Source organism: Mauremys reevesii, linkage group 4 (assembly GCF_016161935.1).
Source record: "Mauremys reevesii isolate NIE-2019 linkage group 4, ASM1616193v1, whole genome shotgun sequence".
Classification (NCBI taxonomy): domain Eukaryota; kingdom Metazoa; phylum Chordata; order Testudines; family Geoemydidae; genus Mauremys; species Mauremys reevesii.
In genome coordinates this window covers 116,678,649-116,692,865 of record NC_052626.1, presented here as the reverse complement: position 1 = coordinate 116,692,865, position 14,217 = coordinate 116,678,649, and the positions used below count along the sequence as shown (strand labels likewise).

At 45.8% G+C, this 14,217-nt stretch overlaps 1 pseudogene; it reads left to right on the top strand.

Moving 5' to 3' along the window:
• The window catches only part of LOC120403846, a 41,142-nt pseudogene extending 33,354 nt beyond the window's left edge, over positions 1-7,788 (top strand).
• The last annotated feature ends 6,429 nt before the right edge of the window (positions 7,789-14,217 follow it).

Genomic DNA, 14,217 nt, shown 5'->3' with positions numbered 1-14,217 from the left:
TGAAATTTAACACGTTACTCTGTGATGCTTTTAGACACACATCTACCTTACAGTGAGGGTGCACAGGATGGCAGGGGTTAGGAGGGCAGAGTTAGTGTTGTTGGGGGACCTTAATTCTGCATTTCTATACTTTCTACAGTTGTTTTGTCTTATTGTAACTTTAACACTGACTTTCGTGGCACCTGTGGTTAAAATTGCAATGCTCTGTTAAGCTTCATTTCCATTAAAAGATGATAAATATTTACAAGCTTGAGCTTAGGTTGATAGTTGTTTGTCATGGTTCATTTTTGTTTTCACAGTTTGTCAGAAATCCACATAGATGAAATAACAACCAAAGAATTGGAAGTTTTGCTGAAGATAAAACCTGGTTTGTCGATTGTGCATAATGCAGCATCCAGCCATCAGAACCCAGGTACAAGGACAAGGAGGATGGAATGTCTTCTATTTCAGTGTGTCATACGTTCATCTGTAGACTAACGTCTCGGAGTGCAGAAACGATGTGGAATATTTTTGTGATGCACTGTCGGGAGGTTAGACTTGTTCTGCTATTAAGCATTGCTACATATTGGCTTCACTGGTGGATAAACGGCTGTATAGAGGATTAACAAATCTTGAGACAGTTTTGGCTCCCTTAAAGGAATCTTAATAGTGTAAAAGATTTTAAGGGGGAACTGATTTCCCTTTTAAAGCTGGGGTGTTAAACTCCTGGCCCATGTGATGTATTTGTGTTGCTGCATCACATACTCAGATTCTATGGTATCTTAGCTTTTCTTTATTGACTTTTTAAAAATAACTTTTTCTTCATAACTGCGAGGCCAAGAATTTCCTGTATGTGAAATGAGTGTCACTGAAGCAGCGATGTCTGTCTGAGTCTGCAGATGGCCTGAGGACCCTGGGAGGTGTGAACACTAATGCTAACCCTCCCCCTCCTTAATCTCTCTGGGGTGTTAGTTCTTGTAGAGGAGCAGACTCACCCCTGCGGTACCTCCTGCTAGTGACTCCTGGGAATTAGCTGTTTTTCTAGCCAGGAGCACCCTCTGCAGGCTGGTGATCCGCCTGTCCTCTTGGCCCTCGTGTCCCTCCCTGGACCCCAGTGCCCCTTTAACTGGGGTGCTGCCCCCTGGCAGTACCCCACCAATCTGGGTCTCTCCTCCCTGGGGAACCCCCAACCCACTATCTCCACTTTGCCTCAGTTTTGGCTACTGCCCAGTCTCCATCTAGCCCCGCACCCTGGGGCAGACTGCAGTATCAGCCGCTTATCATAGGCAAAGGGGTTTGGACCTGCTGCCTTTGCCTACCACTTGGGCTGCCCCCTGCAGCCCCCAGTACCTGTTGGCCTTATGCTAGGCTGCAGCCTGGGGCTTTCCTGACTGGACCGCCCTACTTGCACCACTGAAAGCAGGCTTATACGTGTGGCAGGATGGGAGTGTGACATCCACCCAGGGCACAATCTGGAACTGTGGGACCACTGAGTCCCCTTAAACTCTTTAACCTGCTCTATCTCTTATCATGCTGTGCTAGTGATAAGCCACAAACCTCTCCAGGTGCTGTGATCACTCAGCCCTCAACACGTGGATGTCAACACCCAGCTGAGTTGCATGAATTTTCTCTAAGCCACTCATGAATTATACACAGAGAGACCCCAGCCAATCTCTCCAGCCCCCCCAGCCTTGCACCCTAGTGATATACCATCTTATACTGCTCAAGACCTTCTCAAGCACATTAATTAATTCACCACTTCATTAAAGGAAAGTGGACACATACCAGCCTTTGTAATCTGAACAGATTCCCCAAGTGCTTTAGACAAACTCATTGGTAAGGCTAAAACATTAAAAAAAGGTTATTAACTATAGAAAGAAAGATTTTAAGTGTTAGACACAGAGGTCAAAGTTACTTACATAATAAATAAAAATAGAATTGCAGTCTAAATTCTAAACCAGGGGTTGGCAACCTCTGGCACGTGTGCGAGCCGATTTTTAATGGCACACTGCTGTCTGTCAGGGTCTCACTCAGCCTGCTGCCGAACCCCGGCAGCGGACTGAGCCGGACCCTGGCAGGCAGCAGCATGCCATTAAAACTCCTACCCGACCCAGCCCGCTCTTCTCCACTCCCCACCTACTGCTCTCTCTAGTGGGGGCAGGGTGCAGAAGCAAGCTTAGATCTGCCAGCTGCTGCTGTAGAGCAGGCTCCGTCGGCAGCCAGGCGTCCCTCTTCTCTGCCTCTTCCCCCAGCATGCTGCATCGAGCCCCGCTTCCTCTCCCTCCCTGCCGCCGCTGGCCCTTGCGAAGGAGTGGAGAAGAGCAGCCCCAGCACCCTCGCTGCTCAGACTGGTAAGGAGGCGGAAAAGAGGCAGGAGGAAGGAGGGTAGGAGCGGGGCGTATCCCTCCAGCCCCTTGCCGTGAGCCACTCAGGGGGCTGGGAGCACCCCCCTGATCCCAGCCCACCCCCCAGCCCTCTGCCCTGCACCCTACTTGCACCCGAGCCCCCTGCATCCCCCTACGACCCCATCCCTGAGTCCTGCACCCTCCACACATACCCAGCCCCACCACACCCCCTGCCCTGACTCCTGCACTCCCTCACTCGCCCCCAGCCCTCTGCCCTGACCCCTGCACCCCTTGCACCCCAGCTCCCTGCATCCCCCCACGACCTCATCCCTGACTCCTGCACCCTCCACATATACCCAGCCCCCCGCCCACACCGCTGACCTGACTCCTGCACTCCCCACATACCCAGCCCCCACGCCATGCCCTGATTCTTGCACCCCCCACATCCCCACCCTGAGCACCAGGCTGGCAGAAGGCTGAGCGGGGCCGGCAGCTGGGACCCCAGCTGGCAAGGGGCCGGCAACCAGAACCCCAGACCAGCAGCAGGCTGAGCAGGGCCGGCAGCCGGGACCCTGGCTGTCAGGAGCCAGTGGACGGAACCCCAAACCAGCAGTGGGCTGAGCTTGGCCTGTTGCTGGTCTGGGGTGTCGGCCCCGCTCAGCCCACTGCCGGTCTGGGGTCCCGGCCCCTGGCCCCACTCAGCCTGCTGCCAGCCTGGGGTTCTGACTGCTGGCCACTTGCCAGCTGGGGTCTGGTCACAGGCCCTGCTCAGCCCGCTGCTGGCCTAGGTGAATGGAACCCCAGGCTGGCAGCGGGCTGAGCCAGTCAGCGGCTTAAGATCAGCATTTTAATTTAATTTAAATTGAAGCTTCTTAAACATTTTGAAAACTTTGTTTACTTTACATACATCAGTAGTTTATTAATATTATATATAGGCTTATAGAGAGAGAACTTCTAAAAAAATGTTAAAATGTATTACCGGCATGTGAAACCTTAAATTAAAGTGAATAAATAAAGACTCAGCACACCACTTCTGAAAGGTTGCCTACGCCTGTTCTAAGCTTTACTAAACTAAACAAGATTTGAAACAAACAGCTTTTCTCACCTCACTGGCTGTTCCTGGCAGTTTACAGTTCTTAATACACAGGCTGAATTCCCTTCTCAGCCTGGGACCAATCTCCCCAGTTCAAAGTCATTGTCTTCCAAACAATCTCCCAGGTGTTGACATGGGGGAGGAGAGAGGCCAAGCGGTGATGTCATTGACCTTCATTTATACTTTCTCTCCAAGTGCTAGAAAGATCCATGCTGTGATGTTGGGGTTAGGCAGCCCCTACTGCGTACGTGCCATCTCTGAGGAGTCTCTGGCCAATCTAGATGTAAATCTGTCTTGTCAGTGTTAGTTGCTCCTTTGTTGCCACTGGAAGGCTGGCTGTGGGCATTTTCCACTTACCACATATTTCAGTAACAAACATATAGCAATACTTCCTAACTTCACATACAAATTTCATAGATGATGTGTACAAGGGGCATGTGGGGCCAAGTGCCCCCCAGATTTCTGCTTGGTGTGCTGGGGAGGTAGGGAGAGGGGCTCTGCCTGCCTCCCAGCATGCTTGGCACCTGGCAGTGGGGACAGCAGGGAGTGGAAGGGGCAGGACCAGCCACTTCTCATGCCAGCCCCTCCAATGCTCTGTGCTTCCCGCCTGGGCCTGATTGCTGGGAACAGGGGCTGAGTGAGCCAGAGGTCTCTCTGCCCCCCAGGACTTTTTTGGCTCACTCGCTCCCTATTCCTGACAGTGGGCCCAGATGGCGAGATGAGGGGCCAGGCTCCTCAGCCAGGCTCTCTGCACAGAGCAGTGACCCTTAGCAGCCACCTTCAGCTGCTTGAGAAGTGGCTGCATACTGCTCCCCGCCCGGGTCCTGCTGCCACAGAGAGCGGGCAAATGTGCTGAGGGGAGGCATAGTGGGAGCAGGACAGAGACCCCTTCCTGCAGGTAACTCTAGTGGGGTAGGGAGAGAGCAGCAGTCCCTGGCTGGTTGCATGCTGGGAGGTCACTGGGGAAGGTGCTGGGAGCAAGTTCCCAGGCTTCTGCCTAGCTGGGGCCGGAGTTGGCCCCAGCGGGCCCAGAGGCACATGCTCCCTGCTCCTGTGACCCCAGGAATTACCCAGGGAGGACTGGAAGGTCCTCCCAGAGGAGACATATAGAGCAGTCATGTGTCCTCCCCTTTACATTGTGCCCATACAGTATCAGGAGGCAAGAGTTGTCTACACATGCCATGATAGTACATACCTTCAACAGGATAGTAATGGTCAACAGATCAAGACTTTTTAAATGATACCTCACAAGGCATACTTTGTACAAAGCATAGCATAATCATATCACAGTGGTAAATACAGGCGTTCCAGGGTGCTATTTTGAGGTACAGATTGTCACAGGGAGTTAATACAGGGAAAGAAATATACAAGGAAAAAAGAGGAGACACACAGACAGTGAAGGGGGGAGATAAACAAAGGGCAGAAATAAGAACGAGTCCTAAAGGAGTGGAGATGTACCCAGTGAGTGATACTGAATGTGACAGGAAGATACTGAAGAAATAATAACAGAACTTTTCATTGGTTGGTATCTACTTAAAGGCCACCATCTACCCTGGAGCTCTGTGCCACCTCCCATTGCCATCTGTGGGAGCTCTGCTGTGGAGCAAGGGGACTGTGGAGTCTGACATTTATTTCCTGACCCAAGGACCATAATTTAACAAGGAAATTCAGCCCTTTCTAAAGAGTGAGTTTGAGACACACCATAGGTGTCAATGGGAGATGAAGAGTTAATTCCCTCAAGCCATCAGGGGTTTATGCTGAAACAGAATCTCTACTCTGTACATTGAGGACTCTATTTCTCAGTTAAAGCAACTCTTGCTGAAAGCTTCTTCTTTGCCTAGCTAAACTTTAAATGGCCAGAGAGATACAAAGCTCATTATGGCATGTCCTTGCTTAGAGTCCCAGAGAGAATGATAAGGCTCCAGCCTGGTTGAGGCGTCTAGGTGCTATTGTAATATAATCATAAAAACAACACAAGGGGATTGGACATTTCTGTAACCTTAAATGCCAGTTCCAGACATGAGTGGAAAGGCTGTTCTCAATTTAGTCCTAGTTGACTGAAAGAAGTTGGTTCAGTGACCACAACACTGCATGTAACATCTTTAGGGGAGAGGTTCTGCCAGAACTATCCTGATGACACTGACATTTGGAGGGAGCGAGGTTGTTAAAAATGGGGACGCTCACAGTAAAGACCCTACAACTAAAAGTGAGGGAATTACAATCCTTAGATTCAGCATGGAGATTACTCACCTATTCCACAGAGCTGCAGAAGGCGTGCATAAACCAGAAAGGAAGCAGGAAGGGTTAAATGGCAAGAATCAAGAGGTTTTTCAAACTAAACAAGCCGACTTCCAACTCCAATGAAGCCAATAGAAAGGAAGATAAAATATGGCAGCTGAATGTAACAACGGGCATTTGGAGGGTTTTGAGAGACTTTAAAGAGCACTTAGCCAAAGAGAGACGCTCCTTCACTATAGGGAAAGCAGGAAGCCTGCGCTGGAATTAGTGAGCCCCTGGACTTGCAGGGAGTAATGCGAGTGATTCAAGAGTACAAAGACATTGCAGAGGGATTAAGGCCTTAATCCTAAATGTTTGTAGGGTTGGGAAACAAATCATTTATTAGTATCAGTCGTCACTGTGACAGAGATTGCAACCGGATGCAGCATCTTTGGGGACCATATTGTATTAAGGTTGTGAATGGTTTATGTATCACTGTGGGCCAAGGATTGTATGCAACTCCGAGGGGAGAAGTCACCTCACCTTCAGGAACTACAATCAGTGGAGGTTGGTGGTCATTGAAGTGAATCACTCAGGCTGTAAAAACATCCAGAGAGGTCCCAACTCCTGGGGAGGTCTGAATGTACTGGCACCAACAGGGTTTTCCAGAGACCAACAGATAAGGAAAGGGCTTTTGGCATCAAAATGCTGAATCTGAAATGATCCAGCCTTCTTTTGTCTTCTTTTGATCCAGCAAATGGACAGGGCTTTCTGCCCAAGGGGGCACCGACCCTTGCAGAAGGGCTGGAAAGACTTGGGCTGACGAGGACCCCATAAGACTGAGGGTGACTTCTGGTAAGCTTTTAGCATGTGTATCGGGACTGTTATTGTTTTGTATATGTTTCCTCTGTAATGCTTTCACCCTAGCAACAAAGGTGCTTTGCTTTTGGAAGACTGGTTGGTAACAGGTATATATTGTTGTTGCCCCTCGAGAAAGGTTAACCACAAGTGCTGGATTCCAGGCAGACCTGCTGGAGAAATCAAGTGAAGTGCAGTGGCACTGAAATACGTAACCTCAGTTTGGTGGGAGAGAGACACAGGTTTCAGCCCGAGGGAGGTGATGGCTGGGAGCCTGAACCTTAAGTGGGCACCCTCGAGGAAGACCAGGAGTGGGATCAAAGTTGCAGTTGTCTCTGAACCTGGGACATCCCTTATTCACAGAAATGAAGTTACCTAATTCCTCTTCAATTCCCGGGTCTGTTTGTTGCACAAGTGCTAATATCATGGGGCCGTGCACACTCTTGGTGCTATGCCATACTAGCATTGGGAGTGTAACCAGCACAGCACAATGATTTTCGCCCAGGTTTTGCAGTATTAGCAAGTTATTGTTGACCAGTGGCAATCAAACATCAAATTTGAAACTTTTTATTCTTAAAATGACAATTGTGACATGTTTCTCTTTTCAGGTCTCTGCTCCTTTTGAAAGAAAGAAATGAATCCTTCGGGCACCTGGGCAGGCTGCAGATCAGCACATTTCTGAATCTCAAAGCAGTCACTTAACTGTAAAAGTTCATTGTATTATGGCAGTAATAGAGCTAGCTCAGATTTCTTTCAGCAGCATCCATACTAGGAAATCTCCCTATTCATGGAGTAGCTTAAAATTCACTTTAGCTGTTGAACTAATTCTAAAGTTCCCACAGAAATAATAATGCAGAATAATAATAATTAATACTTACTAATTAATAATACGCTCATAACTTGCCACTCCAAGTAGAATTTCCCAAATGCTTCAATTTAAATACACTGGGTTAGATAGAACAATAAAAGAAGATTTTAAAGGAGTACGAGTAATGAGGCATAAAAGTCAGAAATGGTTACAAGAAAAATAGAGATAAAATGTTTACTGATGCCTTACTTAAGAAGCTACATTAGATTAAGAGTCAAGTCTTCTCCCCACATACTTCAGCAGTCTCACTGACCAAATTTCTTAGGTCAGGACCCCTTCTCCCAAGAATCCAGCGAATACTTCCTTTGTCTTGTTGCTTCAGATGTGGTGAATGTGATGGGCATGGAGAGGAGGTGGAGGTGCCTTGTGGTGTTTATTCCTCCTTTTTATAATATCAGTCTCTCTCTTGGAAAATATTTCCAGCTGAGATCCTGGAGACAAAAGGTCTACCGAGATCTTATGTTTTGTCCTACAACTAGGTGAAATGTATTGTAATACTGGCAAATATATAATAAACATTTTGAAAAATATTTGGTGTACATCTTATGTAAAATTGCTTCATATTGCAAGGAAAGAGACATCTGTAAGACATATTTAAGAGTCTGCAAATATACCAGCAACTTCTTCTTTAAAAAAAGCCACCCCTGACAAATTTTTGACAACATGAAAATTCAAAGTTAAAATTCCACTTTAAAAAGCATCCAATAGAAATTACGGGAAAACACAGGCTGGCCCAGGCAATATTGATTCTTTCCCTCTAGGATAGCCAGCCTCAATCATCCCTTCTAATCTGAAATTTGAAGAAGAGATTGTCCTTTTTATATTTTGTGGGTGAAGAATTGAAAATATTAACCACAAAATATTGGTTTTTATAACCTGGTCCATGTATGTCTCATATTAAGGGTGATGCTTTGTCACGCTGTGATGGGTTGGATCACAGAAACCCCCTTGGGAGCTGCTACCTGATGTGCTGAGACTACCCCTAAGCCCATTTTCCCTGCCAGCTTGGGAGTCCAGTACCTTGCCTTGATACCAGTCAGCTCTGTGTTCTTGGGGAACCAGGGCGTAGTAACCAGCCTGACTCATGAAAAACACCCCCCACCCCCAACCTCTGCTTAAACCAAAACCCATCAGAGGAAAAAAGAGAGCAGTGAAGGGCGTTGGGAGACACACCTAGACTCCTCCTGACAAGGTTGAGAAGATTAAGACATCTCTATTAACATACAGAATGAAGAACAGAGACAAATCCCCTAACCTCCTCTGCATGAAAGATGGGACAGGGAGACATCTCAATTTGCATATGGAATGGAGAACACAGAACCGCACCAAACTCTGGGACCAGAAAAAGCAGGGAAGCACTGCATCCTGGGAATCTCTGCTCCAGATGCTAATGAACCTACGCCTGCACACTCCCAGCTCAGCAATTATGAGTCTAATTCTAGTAATGAATCCTTGATTGATATCCAAAATACTGAAGCAGCCTAGTTGCATTGTGAGCTCCCTGGAAGAAAACACCACCCATAGCCAAGAGTGATCAGGTCCTATTGTCTAGCCTAAAGAAAACCCTTGAGTCATCAGTTTACCCATAAACAAATCTAGTGTTCTCCCTTGAACCATTGTATTTTCTCTACAAAAATCCCTACTCACCCTCCAGTCAGGGTTCTGATGCTTAGATCCAAACTATGCATCAGTTCTACTGGGACTCCATATTCTCCTGATTGATTGTGGTGGGGACTCTGCTGGGGACTCTGCCTGTCTCCTCTGCTACCACCATCACCTGGGAAACCCGACCACTTCAAGCTTCAGGGAGCAGTGAGATCCCCTTCTCTCTCTCTCTCTCTCTCTCTCTCTGTTTTCCTTTCTACCTTAGGTATTAACCTTCAATAATGTATATTATGTTGGTTTAGTCCTTGTGTAGTTATCACTATTATTCAATAAATAACTTTTATGGTTAAGTTGGTTGCTTCCCTCTCGCTTGCTGAACTTTACTCTTTTGTGTTTTTAGCTTTCCCCCATTCAATCTACAGCAACGCTTCTTTCACCTAAGCTAAAGATCCCTGCAGCGTCCAAAATACTGTGGGGTTTGCTCATCAGGTAGGTTACTGCCAGTACAAAGTGTGATGTGAGAGTGGGGATAGGGACGTGCTGAATCTGGGACGCATAAAAGTAACAGCTTGAAAGTGCTGCTTGACCCAGTCCATGGAGCCCAGGGGCAGATAAGGAGAGGCAGCTTGAAAGTGCTGCTTCCTCCAGCCCAGTGAGTCCAAAGACATATAAGGGGTCAGCTTGACAGTGCTGATTGACCCGGTCCGCTCAGACTTGCTCTGTTAATGTGTGTGTGTGTGGGTGGGTGTTCATCCAGTTCTGGGGCTGGAGGAACCCAGCCCAAGGGAACCTATGTCCTGCAGGATAGCTCCATTGGGAGGGGACTTGCAGAAGGGAGAAGTAGAGCTCCATATACAAACACAAGTGACCCAAGCAGAACATTGATAGAATTACAGAACACCCTGGCCTTCCCCTAGAAGAGTAACCCGAATAAATGAGCATGCCCCAAAGTAACGGGCAAAGCTGGTAAAAGCCTTGTTTGAGCCAGACACGCTTGCCTGCTGCAAACACAGACCCAGGTCTGAACCACGTCCCCTAAAAGCTGCAACCTTAACTGAAAACAGCTTAAGAAGTGTTCCTGTCTCCAACACCCAGGTACCCAGTTCCCAATGGGGTCCAAACCCCAAATAAATCTGTTTTACTCTGTATAAAGTGGATAAACTCATAAATTGTTCGCCCTCTATAACACTGAGAGAGAGAGATGCACAGCTGTTCCCTGCCCCCCCATATTAATACATACTTTGGGTTAATTAATAAGTAAAAAGTGGTAAATCTGTCCTTGGGTAAGTACACTCTGATGGAAGAGGACTCTAGTGTGGCCGTGATAAAGTCTATACATTGTGAGAGTTTTAGGGCAGACTTTCCCACTCTGAGGTGGAGACCCAGAGAATGAAACAGAGCAGGGCCTTGCTGGTTGCTAGCTGCACTTTGAGAAGTAAGCAGACTTTGAGGAGCCGATTATCCAGGCAAGAGAAGACAATTATGTCTGTCTGGGAAAGATAGGTTACTGTGGCCAACAGAACTCTGGTAAAGAGAACTTCACCCTTGGGGCAGTGGAGAGGTCAAAGGGTAGGACAGGATATTGGTAGTGGTCCCTGCCTGCCACAACTTATAGAAAGTACTTGGGTGAGGAATGATTGGCAACATGAAAATAAGCATTCTGAAGGTTGAGGGAAATAAACCAACCTCCTGAATCTGAGAGGGAATTATTGTTGCTAGGGTTACCATTCTGAACTGTTGAGAGTGGACAAAGGTGTTTAAAGTCCTGAGGTCCAGAATTGGTCTCCCCCTCTTTCTCTCCCCCCATTTTTCTTAGGGACCAAGAAGTAACAAGAATAGCACCCTTTTCGAATGAAGTCCAGTAGAACGGGTTCAATCACCCCAGCGTTAGGAGGGATTGTACCTCCTGTTTCAAGAGATCCTTGTGAGAAGGGTTCCTGAAGAGGGACAGGAAGGAGGTGGAGGGGGTGGTAAGAGCTGAATTGAATGGAATAGCCGGTGGAAACCAGCTTCAGGAACCATCTGTCTGAGGTGATGAGCTCCTAGGAAGGTAGAAAATGGGAACGACGATCGTCATACAAGTGAAAGCAGGGCGCTGATACAACATAAGATCTGGAGCAGGTAGTTTGTGACCCTTGACCAGGGGGTCAAAATTGACATTTTGAGGTTGGTGGTGGTTGTGAGGTTCCTGAAGAGATGGGTCCTTTCTTAGGGAGTCTGGGTTTTCTCCTGGTGGCACAGCTGGTAGTGGACCAGAAGAAATCATTGAGCCTTCTGCAACCTTCTGTATTTTCCTTTTGCTTCAGGTGTATAACTGCCCAGAGGTTGTAGTGTCTTGGAGAGAACTAAACAACTTGGGTCCCTCAAAAGGAAAGTCCTCAACAGTATTTTGCATCTCCCGGTGGGGGTGGGGGTGTTGAAGTACAGACACTCCCCAACTTATACAATAGCTCCATTCTGGAATGCCTTGCGTAAGTCGGAAACATATATCCGAGCATGATGCAAAAAATAAAAATAAAACCCCAACCCCACAAACATCCTCCAGCTTTTTCCATAAGTGCAGATTTGGGTAACTCAGGCCTTGCGTAACCCGGGGAGCATCTGTCCTGCAGCCAGGAGACATGGCCCATGGGCATTTCTGCTGTGGTTTGATTATCTCCCACCACTTTGTTGTCTTTCAGCTCTTGATTGCAGCTTGTGCTTCTGACATGTCTATGGGACCAATGTTAATATCAAGTTGATCAGATTTGCATGTAGGTCTGTCTTTGAAATGCTAGGCCAACCTGTTCCTTTTTTCCTACCTCAGTTGTAAGCATTTCTCAGTCTTGGATTTGTATTGGCCCATTTCCTTTTTTGAGGTTTCCACACACTATTTTACTGATTTTACTGACTCTTTGGTTTCCTAGAAGAGCAGAAGCTTCAGCTTCAGCTGCCCGGTCTGCAGCACATCTCCATTAATCTTTCCTTGCATTGCTTTTCGCTGCTTTGTCTGCATTCTTTTCTATTTTTTTTTCTTCACTATTTCCTTGGTCTTAGCATTCAGAGTTCCTTTCAGTGCTTTTCAATTTGTGATCCACTATAACCACCAGATCCTTTTCAGTAGTACTGCTACTTAGCCAGTTATTCCTCATTTTGTAGTTGTGCATTTGATTTTTTTTCCTTCTGAAACGAAGTAGTTTGGATTTATCTTTATTGAATGTCATCTTGATGAGTTCAGACCAATTCTCCAATTTGTCAACATAGTTTTGAATTTTAATCCTGTCCTCCAGTGTGCTGGCAGCCCCACCCAGCTTGGTATCATCTGCACATTTTATAAGCAGACTCTCCACTCCGTTATCCAAGTCATAATGAAAATATTGAACAGTCCTGGACCCACGATTTATTTCTGTGGAACCCCATTAGAATGCCCTTCGCATATGATAGCCAACCATTGATAACTGTTCTTTAAATGCAGGTTTTCAATCAGTTATGCACCTACCTGTAAGTAATTTCATCTAGATCATATTTCTGTAGTTTGCTTATGAGAACGTCATGTGGGACTGAGTCAAAAGCCTTACTAAAATCAAGATATATTCTGTCTACTGCTTCTCCCCTATTCCCATGACCAGTAACTCATCAAAGAAGGAAATGACATTGGTTTGGCATGATTTCTGCTTGACAAATCCATGCTGGCTATTACTTATGACACCATTATCTCTCTGGTGCTTACATATTGATTCTTTAATAATTTGTTCTAATATCTTTTCAGGTATTGAAGTTAGGTGGAATGGTCTATAATTCCCTGGGTCATCTTTGTTCCCCATTTTAAAGACAGGTACTGTTTTTCCCTTCTCCTGTCATCTGGGACCTCAACTGTCCTCCATGAGTTCTTGAAGATAATTGCTAACTGTTTCAAGATTGGATCAGCTAGTTTGTTAAGTACATTTGAATTTCATCAGGCCCTGCTGACTTGAATACATCTAACAGATCTGAACATCCTTTAACCTGTTCTTTCCCTATTTTGGCTTATTTTCCTTCCTCCTTGTTGTTAATATTAATTGTGTTGAGTATCTGGTCACCATTAACCTTTTTAGTGAAGACTGAAGCAAAATAAGCATTAAATATCTTAGACTTCTTCATGTCATCAGTTATTAGCTGTCCTTCCCTTCTAAGTAGAGGACCTGCACTTTCCTTCGTCTTTGTCTTGATCTTAATGTATTTATAGAATCACTTCTTCTTGTCTTCTATGTCACTTGCTAGGTGTCACTCATTTTATGCTTTAGCTTTAGATTTTGTCCCTACGTGCTTGTTCTATTCTTCTGTACTTCTCTTTAGCAATTTGTCCATCTTTCCACTTTTTGTAGGATTCTTTTTTGATTTTCAGGTCATTAATGAGCTCCTAATGGAGCCATATTGACCTCCTACTATTTTACCTATCTTTCTTTACAGTGGGATAATATGCAGTTGTGCCTTTAATAATGTGTCCTTCAGAAACTGACAGCTCTCCTGGAAAAAACTTTTCCCTTAGACTGTCTCTCCAAAAGACCTTAACTACAAGTTCTCTGAGTTGGTTAAAGTCTTATTTTTTAAAGTCTATTCTCTTCATTCTGCTGCTGTTGCCCTTTCCTCTTCTTACAAACATGAAATCAGTCGTTTCACCAAAATTGCCCATTCCACCTTTAGATTCACTAACAGTTCCACCCTGTTGGTCAGAACCAAGTCTCAAATCTCAAATGGCTGCCCTCCTGGTTACTTTCTCCACTCTCTGAAAAAAAAAACTTGTCCCCAGTACATTCCAAGAAATTACTGAAAATTTTGTGTTTTACCATATTCCTTTTTCAACAGATGTCTGGGTAATTTAAGTCCCCCATTTCTATCAGGCCTTTTGTTTTGGACACTTCTTTTATTTGTTATTTATTGTAGAAATGCCTCTTCCACCTAGTCTTCCTGATTTGGAAGAAAAACTTAGGAGGCAGCTGTAGAACTTGTCTTTATTTTTGTCACTAGGTTCCTCTGTCAGAGCATTGCACTGTATGATAGACATCTTTGGGAATTTGGTTTGGAATCTGGCATATATGATACATTGGTTGACTGGTTCCCAGTTGTTAGGTGTTTTTTCCACAGAATCTGTCATAATGAGTGCTAGTCCCTCTGAGTGTACATTGTCACTATGACCTGAATAGATTAGATGTTTCTTCTCTTGCTGGAAGTTCTTCTTATTAAAACCAGTCAGTCTGCTCTCACTGATGCCCAGGATTTCAAATCCATACCTG